The sequence below is a fragment of the Leopardus geoffroyi genome, chromosome A1 (genome assembly GCF_018350155.1).
Source record: "Leopardus geoffroyi isolate Oge1 chromosome A1, O.geoffroyi_Oge1_pat1.0, whole genome shotgun sequence".
In the NCBI taxonomy this organism is placed as follows: Eukaryota; Metazoa; Chordata; class Mammalia; order Carnivora; family Felidae; genus Leopardus; species Leopardus geoffroyi.
The window spans coordinates 79523836-79537362 of record NC_059326.1 but is presented as its reverse complement, the minus strand read 5'-3'; the positions used below and the strand labels follow the sequence as shown (position 1 = coordinate 79537362).

The following is a 13527-nucleotide window of genomic DNA, read 5'->3' as shown; positions in this document are numbered from 1 at the left end:
CCTGGCCCTCCCCGCAGGAGCCGGTCAGCCTGCCCCGTCCCCCTGTGTTGGCATCATCTGAGGTCTCCCTGTCCTTTATTTAGGATGCTGGCACACCGCACCGGCCTTCTAGAACGTGCCTGTGTCACTGCGGCTGCCACACCTGTGACCTGGGAACCCCTCCAGTGCTAGAGAGAGCGGGAACAGGACTCCCCAGGTGGACGCACCTGCTTCCTCAGAAGCTCCCATCCCCCTCCTGCAGGGAGGCAACCCCCCTAGGAAGTTGGAGAGACTTTTTAATCAAGTATAATCTACCTACAGGAAAGCTACAAGCGCAGCACAAATAAATCTTTCCTGGAACCTTGGAGAATAAGTTGCCCAAATGCTGTTCCATAACCCGTAAATATTCCAGGGCGTATTTTCTTTTCTTTTTTAAAGTTTATTTATTTTTGAGAGAGAGAGAGAGAGAGAGAGAGAGCTGAAGAGGGGCAGAGAGAGAGGGAGACACAGAATCCGAAACAGGTTCCAGGCTCTGAGCTGTCAGCACAGAGCCCGATGCAGGGCTCAAACCCACGTATGGTGAGATCGTGACCTGAGCCGAAGTCAGACACTCAACTGACTGAGCCACTCAGGTGCCCCAGCCTCTCGTCTGACTCCTGATGTGTTGATTCCTGTAGTTATTTCTCTCCATGTGGACTCTTGGTTGTCACTTCACTCAGTGGATCTCCATCCGTTACCATCGTCACCTCTCCTGATGCTCAGAGGTTTCCAGATATCCTCAGATTTGGGAGCTTCTGACAGTGGAGCCCTTCAACGGGCCTGTGTGTCACCACTGCTCATCTGCCGGCTCTCGGTGGCTTCAGGCTCACCTCAGCCAGTCTCTGAGGAGTGCCGTCTCTGCAGGGAGAAAGGATTTAGAAACCAAGGTCCAGGCAAGGATCTCAGGGATGAAGCCAGAGGGCATGCACACGCGCGCGCGCACACACACACACACACACACACCCCTCTTTCATCGAAAGCCACCAGGTCAAGCCAGCATCCCCAACTCAAATCCAGGACCACAGTCTTAGCTTTCACCCCATCTGCATTTGTGACTTCCGTCTCCAGCCCTGAGCCTCCTAGCTGCCTTCTCTCACCCTTATACTGAGTTCCCAAATGCTGCCGGCCTCTCACCAGACCCCACCCCCACGCTGCCTTCCTCCCTCCTCTCGGTAGGTGCTCTGGCATCGGTGTCTGGACTGCCCCCTCCTTGCCTCCCTGCCACCCTGACTCCACTCCCTCACCCTGCCCAGGCTGCCAGTCCCAGACACACACCCCCACACCTCAGTCCCCATCCCACTGGGCTCTGACGTTATGGCTGCACCACACCCCCTTGGATGCTCCCCCCGCCCCCCGCCACCTGCTTGGGCTCCGGGAGACCCCCCAGATGCCACACTCACCTACTGTGCTCCTCCGTGGTGCCTTCCTCCTGGCATGGACATCCACCTTGCTTCAACCCACTCCGTGGCTTCAGGATGGAGTTTCTGGGGAAGGAAAGAGTAGCAAAGAAGCCTCCATTTATGAGTATCCGATATTGGTCGCAGGCTACCGCGTCCCACTATTCCGTGGTCCCCTGGCTTCTTTCCTGCCCTTCTCACCGAGCCATCAGGTACATTCTGGAAGCCCGCCTGGGCAGGTGAAGGCAGTCTGTCAGTCAGGGCCCAGAGCCATCTCTCAGGACTCTTGCAGAGTCCCGTTGTATCTAGAGGCCGGACCCCCTGTGTTGGGGGTGTTTGCTGTGGCCCAGGCTGTGCCTTTGCCCAACACTCCAATATGCAGCCGCTTGTTTAGTAAGCTGTAGTGGGGATTAACGTTTACTCAGGAAGGGCCAGTGAGCCAGCAAAGGAACCCTGGGCCCAGCACCTATTAGCAAAGAGTCAGTGCCCAGCTGGGGCTAGGGGGCAGCCGTGGGAAAGCCTGGTCCCCCCAGTCATTGTCTCGATCCCTGTCCAAGCCTGGGAGTTCTCCACATTTTCCACCTGATCTGTGCACCTTCCAGTCATTTAATGGGCAATTTCAGGAAAGACTGCCTGTAGACGAAGTTTATTAACCAAGTGATCAAGCCTCCATCTCAAGCAAAAAACAAAACAAAAAACCCCCTACATTTAAAAAAATTTTTTTTCAACGTTTATTTATTTTTGGGGGGACAGAGAGAGACAGAGCATGAACGGGGGAGGGGCAGAGAGAGAGGGAGACACAGAGTCGGAAACAGGCTCCAGGCTCTGAGCCATCAGCCCAGAGCCCGACGCGGGGCTCGAACTCACGGACTGCGAGATCGTGACCTGGCTGAAGTCGGGGGCTTGACCGACTGCGCCCCCCAGGCGCCCCCCCCCCTACATTTTAAATAAAGAATGCTGGGATATAAGCTGATATTTGTAAAAAAACACAGCAAAGCAATAGACAAAAATAGTTAGATTTGTACGTCAAATCAAATACAAAAAAAAAAATCCAGATGGATTAGAGAGTTAGGAAAAAAGGATCTAAATTCAAACAACAGTAGAATTATAACCAACCTCGGAAGGCTGTTTTCTAAGCATAAGTCGACTGAAGAAACTATAGAGGGAATAGCCATGGATTCGATTATGTAAAAATGAAGCGAGGGGCCCCTGGGGGGGCTCAGGAGGTTAAGCGTCCGACTTCGGCTCAGGTCATGATCTTGCTTTTCCTGAGTTCGAGCCCTGCATTGGGCTCTGTGCTGACAGCTTGGAGCCTGGAGCCTGCTTCAGTTTCTGTCTCTCTGTCTCTCTGTCTCTCTCTCTCTCTGCCCCTCCCCCGCTCATTCTCTCTCTGTCTCTCTTTCAAATAAACACTTAAAAAATTTAAATGAAACGCAACAAGGTTAAAGGAATACACACCCAAAGCAGGAACATTAAAAGGCAAATACAGATAGGGTATACTGTTGACAAATGGTTACTGACTTTAATTTATGTAGATCTTTGCTAATCATAGAAAGAAAGAGAGAAAGAAAGAAAGACCCCAAAAGAGAAAACTCCCAGGGTGAGAACGACAAAAGCTCACTTGGAAGCAACCTCCATGAATTTTGCTCACCTGCAGAACCAGAGAAGGGACCGACTGAGCTGCTGTGCCAGGCTGGGGTGAGGGCACCTCGGGGTGACACGGCTCCTTGCGACATGTGCTAGGATGACTGACCAATGAGGCTGAGGACGCTGTTCCAGAACAATGTGCAAGAAACGTTCTTGGGTCCAAGAAGAGTTCGGCTAACCGTCCCCCCCACAGGACCCCCCCCACCCCTCCCCCCTGACCCCCGCCCCCGGCCGGCAGGCTGTGGAAACACAAGGACTCCACTAAAGAATCCGAATTATATTTCGTTTCATGACCGCACCGAGTTATTCTTGGGTAAAACGTATCATAAATTTTTCCAATTAGTTTTCTACCACAGGTGTTCCTTCCCTATCTATCTCATAAACATAAGAAGAATACTAAAAACGGACTAGTTAACATTTACTAAGTGCATCCCAGGCACGGTGCTACATATACACAATTTCATTCGATTGTCACAATAAAGCCTGGGAGTTAGGTTTGAGTGTTTATGAGGAGGAGGGCCCCCACTTATGAATGAGGACATTAAGGGGTAGGGGCCTGACCCCGGGCCTCGCAAGAGTACTTGTGCAGTAAGGTTTGCCGGATTTCTGCCATGCACGCTGGGCTGTGAGACCTGTGCGTGCATCGATCTTGGAAAGAGATCACGCTTCGAAGAAACGGGTAATCTCTTAACAATGAGGTCCCTTCAAGAGAAGAGTCACCCAGATGATCTGATCATTTCGCCACCTTTAGGAAGTTTTAGTAAAACCTTTCACTTCCCAGCGCCAGAGACTACTGGCCTCTGGACAGTCAGCCTGGTAAGAAGGGCAGAGCATGTGGGGGCCTTGGCTGGCTGCAGAATGGAGGCAGAGGCCCCCCCCACCCCCGGGTCAGCAGCGGCGGCTCCCCCGGGACGCATCCCACCGCTGCAATGTCCCGGCAGCCTGTCAACCAGGCAGGCCGTTGCCTACTCCTGGGCCAGCTGCAAACTGTTCCCCAGGCCCCAAATTTCCCCAGTCCCTTGACTCTCGACCTCTCCCTTTAGCTGATGAAAGAGGTTTTTCTCTCAAGGCGCCTACCAAGAGCCCCGTCTCTACAGACCTTCTCCCAAGCTCCATACCTTCAGTGCCGCTGAATGGATCTGCCCTTGTATTTCCTCCTGTCACTCCCCTGGGGCTGCCTCACAGAGCCCCTTAAACCAGGAGGCTAATACAGCAGGAGGGCCCTCCTGGCTCCGGAGGCCCGAAGTCCAGCATCAGAGTGCTGGCGGGACTCGGAGGGTCTCCTCCTGCCCGCGTCCGAGCTTCTGCTGGGCGAGCCTCACCGTCCCTGGCTGGTAGATACGTCACTACAGCCTCTGCCTCCTTCCCCACGCTCTCCCTGTGCCCCTGCTCTCTCTTCCCTCTTCTTATACAGACCCCAGGCATTGGGTGAGGACCCACCCGATCCAACTTGACCTCATTTTAAAGTTTCATCTGCCAAGAAGACCCTTTCTCCAAATAAGGTCACCTTCTGAGGTTCTGGGTAGACCTGTATTTGGGGGGGGACGCTGTCCAACCCCACACAGGCCCCACTTACACTTACCCAGGAACGTCATCCTGTCCTGGTGCCAGGTCCTTGTGTCGAGAAATGCTCACGAACCCCAGGCAAGATGGGAAGATGATGAGTACCCCTGACTTTGAGAATGATGGGACGACAGAATGATGGGTCCGAGGAGCTCTCTTGGCCAGGACTGTTCTCTATTCTGAGATGATGTCCTTCCTGGCTTTTTTCATGTTAAAAAATATTTTGTTTTGTTTTGTTTTTAATGAGATGATGGTAGGATTTGGCAAGAAGGGTATAGGGAATTGTTATTTTGAAAATTGTCCTTAACTGGCACCTGGAAATCTATCCCCCTTTTTTGGTCTTTATTGTCTGTCCCTCACCCCATTTTGGTTCACTCACCTGTGAAACCCAGGTCTGGGAACCACACTGCCTGGAAGAATTTATTTGCAATCTGCCCCCCTCTACCTGATGAGAATTCCTTATTTGAACAGACCTGAGCCCAGGGCCAGCGGACATTGGATCTGACGTATGAAGTTCTCCAGAGAGGAGTGGGCAGCCTGAGTCCGGAGGGTCATTTCTTCAGGGACGGTGCTCAGAAATCAGGCATAATGCACCCAAGCGTGCCAGCTTGCTGCTGCTGGGGACTTGGGCCACGACAAGGCATCTGGAGAGAGCGAGACCCTGGTTACTAACTTGGTCATTTGTGCCCAAAAGTATTTTTCCTAAACAATTGACTTAGTCTTTTTTTTTTCCCCTAAGTATGTTTTTTTTTTTTGTTTGTTTGTTTGTTTTTGTTTTTTTTTAAATTTCCCCGAAGGACTCACTGGTTATACAAAGAACTCTCACGGATCCCTGGTAGCTTTTAGAATGAAACTTTCTCTTTCTCCACACCGAAAAGGCAGAAGGAAGAGAGGAGTGAAGGGCTGAACCAACCTGGCTGATGGGGTGCTGTGTCCCAGAACCATAGGCTGCAGGTGTAAGTAAGGCGCTCCTGGAGAGCCAGGATCCATGACGGAGGTCTGCCTGGAGGAGGGGATTGTCCTACATCGGCACATCCTCCCTGAGGAGGCCCTTCAGAAGAGAAAGAGTCTCATGGTTTTCACTTCAACTTCTGCAACTTGATCTGTTTTTAGAGGCTCACTGGGAGATCTTCAGCTGCTGTCCTGGGAGCAAGATTCCCCCGGCCTGGCTCCCACCCTGAAGGCACACTGACGCTCCTCAAAACTCCAGACCCTTCTTCTTATGAAACATGCCACTTAGAGACAATACACATCAAGCACAAAATGCAGAAACCTAAAGGAAGGAAAAAACATTCCATAATTCCCCTGCCCAGGGATAATCACAGCTAAATGTGATTATCGGTTCAGTGTTCTTCTGCACACTTATTTTTATAAAAAGACAATCATACTTTGCAACCTGATTTTCTTATCTTCACTTAATACCATTTGGGGAACATCTTTCCCCTCATCAAATACAGAGCCACCAGGCCACCCCAAGACTATTTAAATGAGCTCTGTAAAGTCACTGCTTTCAATTTTTGGCAAATGTTTGACCTTTGTATTTGGTTGTGTGTGTATATATATATATATATAGAGAGAGAGAGAGAGAGAGACATATGACGTAAAATTTAAAAAATTTGGGGGCACCTGGGTAGCTCAGTTGGTTGAGCGTCTGACTTCAGCACAGGTCATGATCTTGTGGTTTGTGAGTTCGAGCCCTGCATCGGGCTCTGTGCTGACAGCTCAGAGCCTGGAGCCTGCTTTGGATTCTGTGTCTCCCTCTCTCTGCCCCTCTCCTGTTTTCATTCTCTCTCTCAAAAATAAATAAAGATTAAAAAATTAAAAATATTATAGTTGAGTCTCGCTTGGAGTTCCAGCACTATAAAAGACGGCAGGTTATGGGTATGTAGAAACATTGCACATCCTTCCTATATTTGTATCAAATAATTTGGTTACGTACTTGAATTGGATGAACCCCTTCTGGCCCTGGATTCTCCTTCTGGCCCCACGATTTACCACGCAAACTGCAGCCACCCCCACTGGGCTCAAGATTGCAGCATCCCTTTTGCAACCAAAAGGTTGGTATTTGATATCTAAAATGGACTGATCGCTTGGGGGAGAAAAAAAAATCTAAGTATATTTATTAGATTCTCTCCATTTTGTCTGGAATTTGACTCTTTTTCATATGCCCTTTACTGAAAAGGTCAAACACTAAGTATGCTTTAGAGATCTGTCTCCTCAGAGTAGTGAGCGAGGCTTCTGAGCTGTGGCCATCATTGTTTTCGAGCTACTCATTGGAAGCGGACGTGTTTATCTGCACCAGCGCTCATCAGGGACAAATACCAGATACACTTGTGATTTTTTTCCCCTACTGTTGGCAAGGCATTATCAAAATCAAAATTGAGCTGAAGTGAATATATATATATATATATATATATATATATATACACACACACATATATATGTGTATATACATATATATATATATATATATATATATATATATATATTTGTTTTAAACTGATGTTCTAAAATCATAGCTGAAATGTATGGGCACTGGTCCCAGAGCACATTCCCTTCCAGGACAGCACTGCTAGAGAGAAAATGTGTTTGCTCTCGTAAGATTTGCTTTTAGGATTTCTGAATCTGTAGCTCACAAGAGCCCATCCAGAAAGATGAACAGCTTTTAATCCAGTCTACCCCAGTAAGCAAATATATATACCACTGCGTTTGGAACAGATTGATATTGCCAACTTAGATAGATGCCCATAAATATAAAAGGAAAAGCTTTTGTTTACACTCTTTGATACAGGGTTGAAGATAAGAGAGATTAGAGGAAATGTGCCAAGCCCTGCCTGCTTCCCTCTGAATCTCCTGAGACTCATTTCTTTGTCAAATTAAATAATTTCATCTTTAACAGAAACGCTTTCATGGGGTTCAGTTCTTTTAAAAGCACAAACCAAAGCTTAGCCTTGCACATCTGAGACTCAGGGCCCTGTGAGAACGCGGTGTTTGGATGCCGACTGCACAACAGCATCAGGCATGGGCCACGAGCCACAGCCACCTCTTGGATGTTCGACTCCACGGGCGTCTGATGACACACTGGGAGACAAAGGCTTTGCTGGTACGTTCTGGTTGTCACCAGTAAACATGGACAGCCATCTGTCCTGGGTGCTTTTCCTACAAAGATGGGAGAGTGGGAAGGAGGGAGAAGAGGCAGAAGAGGAGAGGTCATCACCTCACCCGGTGCGGGGGGGGGGGGGTTGGGGGACTCCAAGACCCTGCCAGGTGAGGTGGTGACCTCAAAGGGAAGCCTGCATAAGACACGGGGCAGCTGAACTTGCAGAGGACGTATTCTCTGTGGACGTGAGCTTCCATGCAGCTCGCGTGGGGTGGAGGGGAGGACAGGATTATCAGATCACAACTAGCAAAGACGGGACCCAATGGCAGAGGGAATTTTACCACTAGACCAGCTTCTTGTTCCTGTTGTCTAGATTAGCAGAAGTCTCTCCAGACACATTGCAGCCTCCACAGTCTGAAAGAAAATGCAAAAATAACATAAAAACAGAGAGGGAGACAAACTATAAGAGACTCAAATACAGAGAACAAACTGAGGGCAGCTGGAGGGGCTGTGGGTGGGGGGACGGGCTAGATGGGTGACGGGCACTGAGGAGGGCACGTGTTGGGATGAGCACTGGGTGTCGTATGGAAGTGATGAACCACGGGCTTCTACTCCTGAAGCCAAGACTACACTGTAGCTTAGCTAACTTGGATTTAAATAAATAAAATTTTAAAAGTAATAGAAAATGCGGAAGAGAAAGTATGAGTGCTTGGGGAACAGCCATGTCCCCTGTCCTGTCTGGATTTGGGAGAAGTCTGGTGAACTCTGGGTTTCTGAGTGGACGTCCATGGTAACCTGCTACCTCCCGCCCTCTTCCACAGTGGACACTCACCCTCTGCCATCCACCTTGCTCTCTTCTTCCCCTCAAGGGACGCACAAGCCCCCTGGCTGACAAAACTCCGGGCCCGGCTTCCTTCTGAGAGGTTTAGATGGACTGCGTGATCCATCACAAGGCACTTGTTAGTTTTCCTAAGCGCTAAGCTCTGCCCTAAGCTTTTCCATTCAATTCCTTATGTGTTCCTCACAATTGCTCTGTTTATCCCCCTTTTATAAATGAGGTAAGTCCTAGAAGGGTCAAAATTTACCCAGCTCTCTCCGTGGGAGCAGCCAAGACTCACACCACAGAGCTCAGTCTGAGCCAAGTGAGAGGTCTTGAACATTCCGCGAGCAGGTCTTCTGAGTTACGGTGAAGAGGTTCCCACACACCAAGCCTGGCATCCCAGAGCACCTGCCCCAGAACTACCTGGGTCCCCAGGACCCACCCACTGCCTATGATACCCCTGATTCTCATGCTGTCTCCAGCCCATGGCAGGGCCTGGGATCCAGGGGTCCCGAGTGGACCCTCAAAGGGGTTCTTTGGAAGGCCCGCATGGCTGAGTGGTGATGCCTCAGACCAGACACCCGTGGAAGCTTCTGCAGGGTCGCTGTGGGAGTTGTTCCCACCTTTCCTACCCCTGATGCTTGCTTTCCTCCTGTTAACCATCACTGCTTTGGGAGAAGCCACTGAGAAATCCCTGTCTGTGATTCGATTGCTTGCTATTTCTAAATTCAGGAGGAAGAGGAGGAGAGAAAGAGAAATGAAGACATCCTTGCTCTAGAATTTAACTCTTCCCCTGAAATGGAAAACAAGCATGTCATGTATGGTGAAACTCCAGCCTGGCTCAGCTCACAAAACACCATCTATCAAAATTCCTAGCTCACAGAGTCACGGCGTCAGACTCAATTATAGAGTTAATTCCACTCTGACTGGAAACGGGGTTCTGGTCCATTTCCTCCAAAATCTCTGGGGATGCCTTTCGTACAATTCCAGTGTGTCCAAGTTCAAGCCAGTTCAGTTCGAATCAATGGACACTTTCTGGCTCGTCCTCTATGAATGTAGAAACCCACACGCACACATGCTCTCCCCCCAACCCCACCCTAGCACAGGCGCACGCACGCACACACAGCGTCCCACGGTCCCTTCTAACACTCGGTCAGCACGGCACATCTTCAAGAAGATATGTTCTTATTCTCCCTCGACATAAATGTTTACTTCTTGGCGTTGGCTCTCACAAATTATTTTCGCAGCTTGCTACCTCCATGCTCGTTCTCATTGCAAAAGTTACATTTAGCCGAACAGGAAGTGACAAGAACAGAACACTGTGTCTTAAGAGAACTCACCACAGACTGTATTACAACACTGCTATCATCAGATCGCTTCCTTGGACTAGAACTCCTGCCAGTTCTGATATGCAACCGAATTGTGGTTTGCACTCTTTATGCTCAGAATACCACGGGCAATGCGTCGTTGTAGATCTACTCAGACGCATTCAGAAAAATATGCTTTTGCACAAATACAGAAAATGTGACTCCAGCTCGTGTATTACTTCTCATTCCTTAGCTTCAAGGTCATATTTGCAAAGCTTTCTGGTTTGCGCTCAACCAGATACATTGGGTGAAATTGTATAAAATTATCACTTCAGCTTGTATCAAGTTATCATTTTAGTAGGTGAAAATGGTTGAATGTCGTCAGCTTTGTATCTCATCACCAAAGATAAGTTTACATGATTGGAAAGTTCAGATATGAGAAGAGTCTGACTTTTGACATTATTATAAGATGGTGACTAGTAGCTTAAGACAAAGCGTGAAACTTCGAAATGTATTAATTAATGCTTGCTTCAGCAGCACGGACACTAAAATTAGAAAGATAAGGACAGGACTGGCTTGGCCCCTGGCAGAAGGATGCCATACACATTTGTGAGGCGTTCTGTAAAAAATTACAAACTATTAATTAGTGAATTAAGCTATGGTAATTTCCAGAAACAAGAATTCATAAATACCTGAACTTTCTAAACAAAAGCCTGTGTTTAATGACAACCTTTTGCATGTGGCACAGGTAAGCATGTACCTAAGTAGAAAAATACAAAAGTACAGGATGTAATTTGAGAAGAGAGTCGCCTTTAGTGAAATGGGGGTATCGTTAATTTTATTAGGTTCTTAAGATATTAACAAAAACAATCGCAATGTGGTCATATAAGGCCAGCGCAGGAAAAGTACTTTTGTAAATTATATATAGTATTACCATCACAGACCCAGAAAAGTGGATTAAATCAGAACCACGGACAAAGCAGATGCATATACCTATAATTTGATAGAGAAAATTGTTAGTTTTTCTAACAAGGAGATGAACCACTTTGATTTTAGATGTAGCTCCATTACCAAATCTCATGTGAATTTTTTTTCACGTTTATTTATTTTTGAGAGAGAGAGAGACAGAGAGACAGAGAGAGAGACAGAGAGCTAATGGGGGAGGAGCAAAGAGGGAGACACAGAATCCGAAGCAGTCTCCAGGCTCTGAGCTGTCAGCACGGAGTCTGATGTGGGGCTCGAACTCATGAACTGTGAGATCATGACCTGAGCTGGAGTCGGATGCTCAACCTACTGAGCCAGCCAGGCGCCCCTAAATCCCATGTGAGTTTTGCTTGCAATTGGAAATTAGGGAACATTTTTTAGCCCTGGTTTCCAAATGGCTGGCTATTTGTGAGGTCAAGTCATGAGGAAACACCCAGTGCTCAGAGCTGGCTGTTCTGAGACGGGCCAGTTGGCTACTGACCACACCCGAGGGATCCCGTGGGTCAGAGGAACCCCAGGCCTCAGCTTTCGAAGATGGTGCTGAATAAACCCTACATTCGTCTTAGTCCTAATTTCATTTCTGAGGAGGAAGGTAGGCAGGCCCCTTCTGGACACTAATTGTGGCCATTCACACCCCTTGTGTTCCGGTTCCAGGTGGGGTGTTAGTGGTTAAGAGTGTGGACCTTGGTGTCTGGGGCCCTTTTTAGAGGGATGACCCCGGGGCAGGTTACTTCCCCTGAGAGTCAGTTTCCTCCGGCGTCAAGTTGGGGTAATAGCACTCTCCCCATCACAGAGTCCACGTGGGGGTTAAACCAGGAAAGATCTGTGGCCTGTCACACGTGGTCATTGTTTTCTGGGGCAAGCCACGAGCCCTTGAATTACTTTCGGTACTGGGACTTGTAACTCCGTATCTCAGGCCCTTGGCGATCAGGAAACACTTCATTTCCAGCTCGGGAGAGAAAAGCCTGACTGATGGAATGGCAGGAAGTACAATCCAAACAACACCATTGCCCCCCTAAACTCACATCTCCTTCCGGGGGACCCCACAGGTGCCTTTCCTGAATCACCGTGGCTGCGATAACGGTTTCCGAAGGCTGGACCCTGAAGAAGCCCTATGTATTTCAGCATATGGATGAGCTCAGAGTCACCTTGCCCAAATACCCGAGCAGGGACCTCTGCTGGAGGAGACGCCCCTGATGCGTCAAAGGGAGCGTCTGCATGCCAGAGGTCCCTGCCCGCCCCCCCCCCCCCCCAGGACCTGAAATCTCCGAGTTGAAGTTCACTGTTGTTATTCCAGGCCCTTCAACTTTCAGGGGGCGGAAGCGAGACTGAGACAGGAGGGGCAGACGTGTGTGGTTGCTGAGGGGTTTACCAGATGGCCTGGATCTCTGAGACACAGCGAGTGGTGATAGGCTGGTCTTTAGTGCGGTGGGTCCTTGCAAGGGGAGGCGGCCCACCGGCCACGGTCAAGCCCATGAGTGCGGACGTTTCCTTAGCGAGAAAAGGGGAGGCGTATCTTCCTTCTTTGTGCAATTGACAAAATGAAAATACCCACCCCGGGGAATCGGCGGAATCTGCACCCACGGCTTCTGCTTCCCGCTCAGCGCGGTTGCCTGGGCCTCCTCTGTCTGACCGGCTGGGGGGCGGGTGGGAGCTCCTCTGGTCCGTGAGCCCCCTGTGCCGAGTTTCCTTCCCACTTCGGCCTTTTGAAGTGTCTGGTTCCCAGTCATCCAGAACACCGTCTGAACGCAGCGTGATCTTTCTGTCCGAGGTATAAACAAGTTCTCTCTGATCTGGTGTCACAAAGCAGCCGAAACCCAGACTGGCCCCCAGCCTGGGTAAGTCGGGTTGACTCTAGGTTAATGTCTTCCTGGTGCTCAGATCTGGAAGGCATCCAACGGAGGAGACCTACTACCCGTGTGAGCAGCAGATGTTCAAAGATGTTTTTTAACTTCTCCTCTCATAAATACTTTAAGGAAGTATTCATTTCATACTTCTTGGTTTTTTTTTTTTTTTAATCTTCCTCTGGGAAGATTAAAAATGAAACCCTTTATTTGCTTAGTCTCTGAATTAGCTGTTACCCATGTATTTAGAGGCATTTAGACTTACCTGTCCACAACACCCTTGGAAGAATCTTCTATTCTACTTCTTTTACTTTAAAAAAAATTTATATTTATTTATTTTGGGGAGGGGGGTAGGGGCAGAGAGAGAGAATCCAAAGCAGGCTCTGAGCTGTCGGCACAGAGCCCCACGCAGGGCTCAACCCCACAGACCACGAGGTCGTGACCTGAGCTGAAGTCGGACGCTTAACTGACTGAGCCCCCCAGGCGCCCCCTCCTTCCTTTACTTTTGATATCATTATCCGTGTCAGAAATATTTTTACAGGTTCCAACATTTAGCTTGGATGCAATTACCAAAATTAGGAAAGCATGCTGATGTTTATCTGTATTTATGCAAAAGAGGCTTTTTGGGGGGAGAGGGGGTGCCGGTGCAAGTTCTTAAACGTTTGTTGGATAAATGAATGGATGACTCAGAGCCACATCGCTCCTGCGTTTGGAGACAGACTTCATTTTACGTTCCGAATGCTTACGTCGAATGTCTATCCACGGAGACTCTTTCTTTAACTTTATTTATTTTTATTTATTTATTTTTTTAATTTTGGAGTAGTTTTAGAATTTGAGAACGGTTGCA

The 13527-nt window shown here is 48.7% G+C and overlaps 1 long non-coding RNA gene across 3 annotated transcripts; it reads right to left on the bottom strand.

Moving 5' to 3' along the window:
• Nucleotides 1–529: 529 nt before the first annotated feature.
• LOC123596442 lies at nucleotides 530–5881 on the bottom strand. Of its 3 annotated transcripts, none has more exons than XR_006711688.1 (6): nucleotides 5539–5881; nucleotides 5099–5269; nucleotides 4645–4821; nucleotides 3067–3185; nucleotides 1419–1502; nucleotides 530–876 (listed from the first exon to the last, which is right to left on the bottom strand). It is a non-coding gene; the product is annotated as an uncharacterized LOC123596442 (long non-coding RNA). The 3 variants fall into 3 exon arrangements; XR_006711681.1 differs by having other exon boundaries at nucleotides 4645–4825; nucleotides 5539–5880; XR_006711695.1 differs by having other exon boundaries at nucleotides 4645–4736; nucleotides 5539–5873.
• Nucleotides 5882–13527: the final 7646 nt, after the last annotated feature.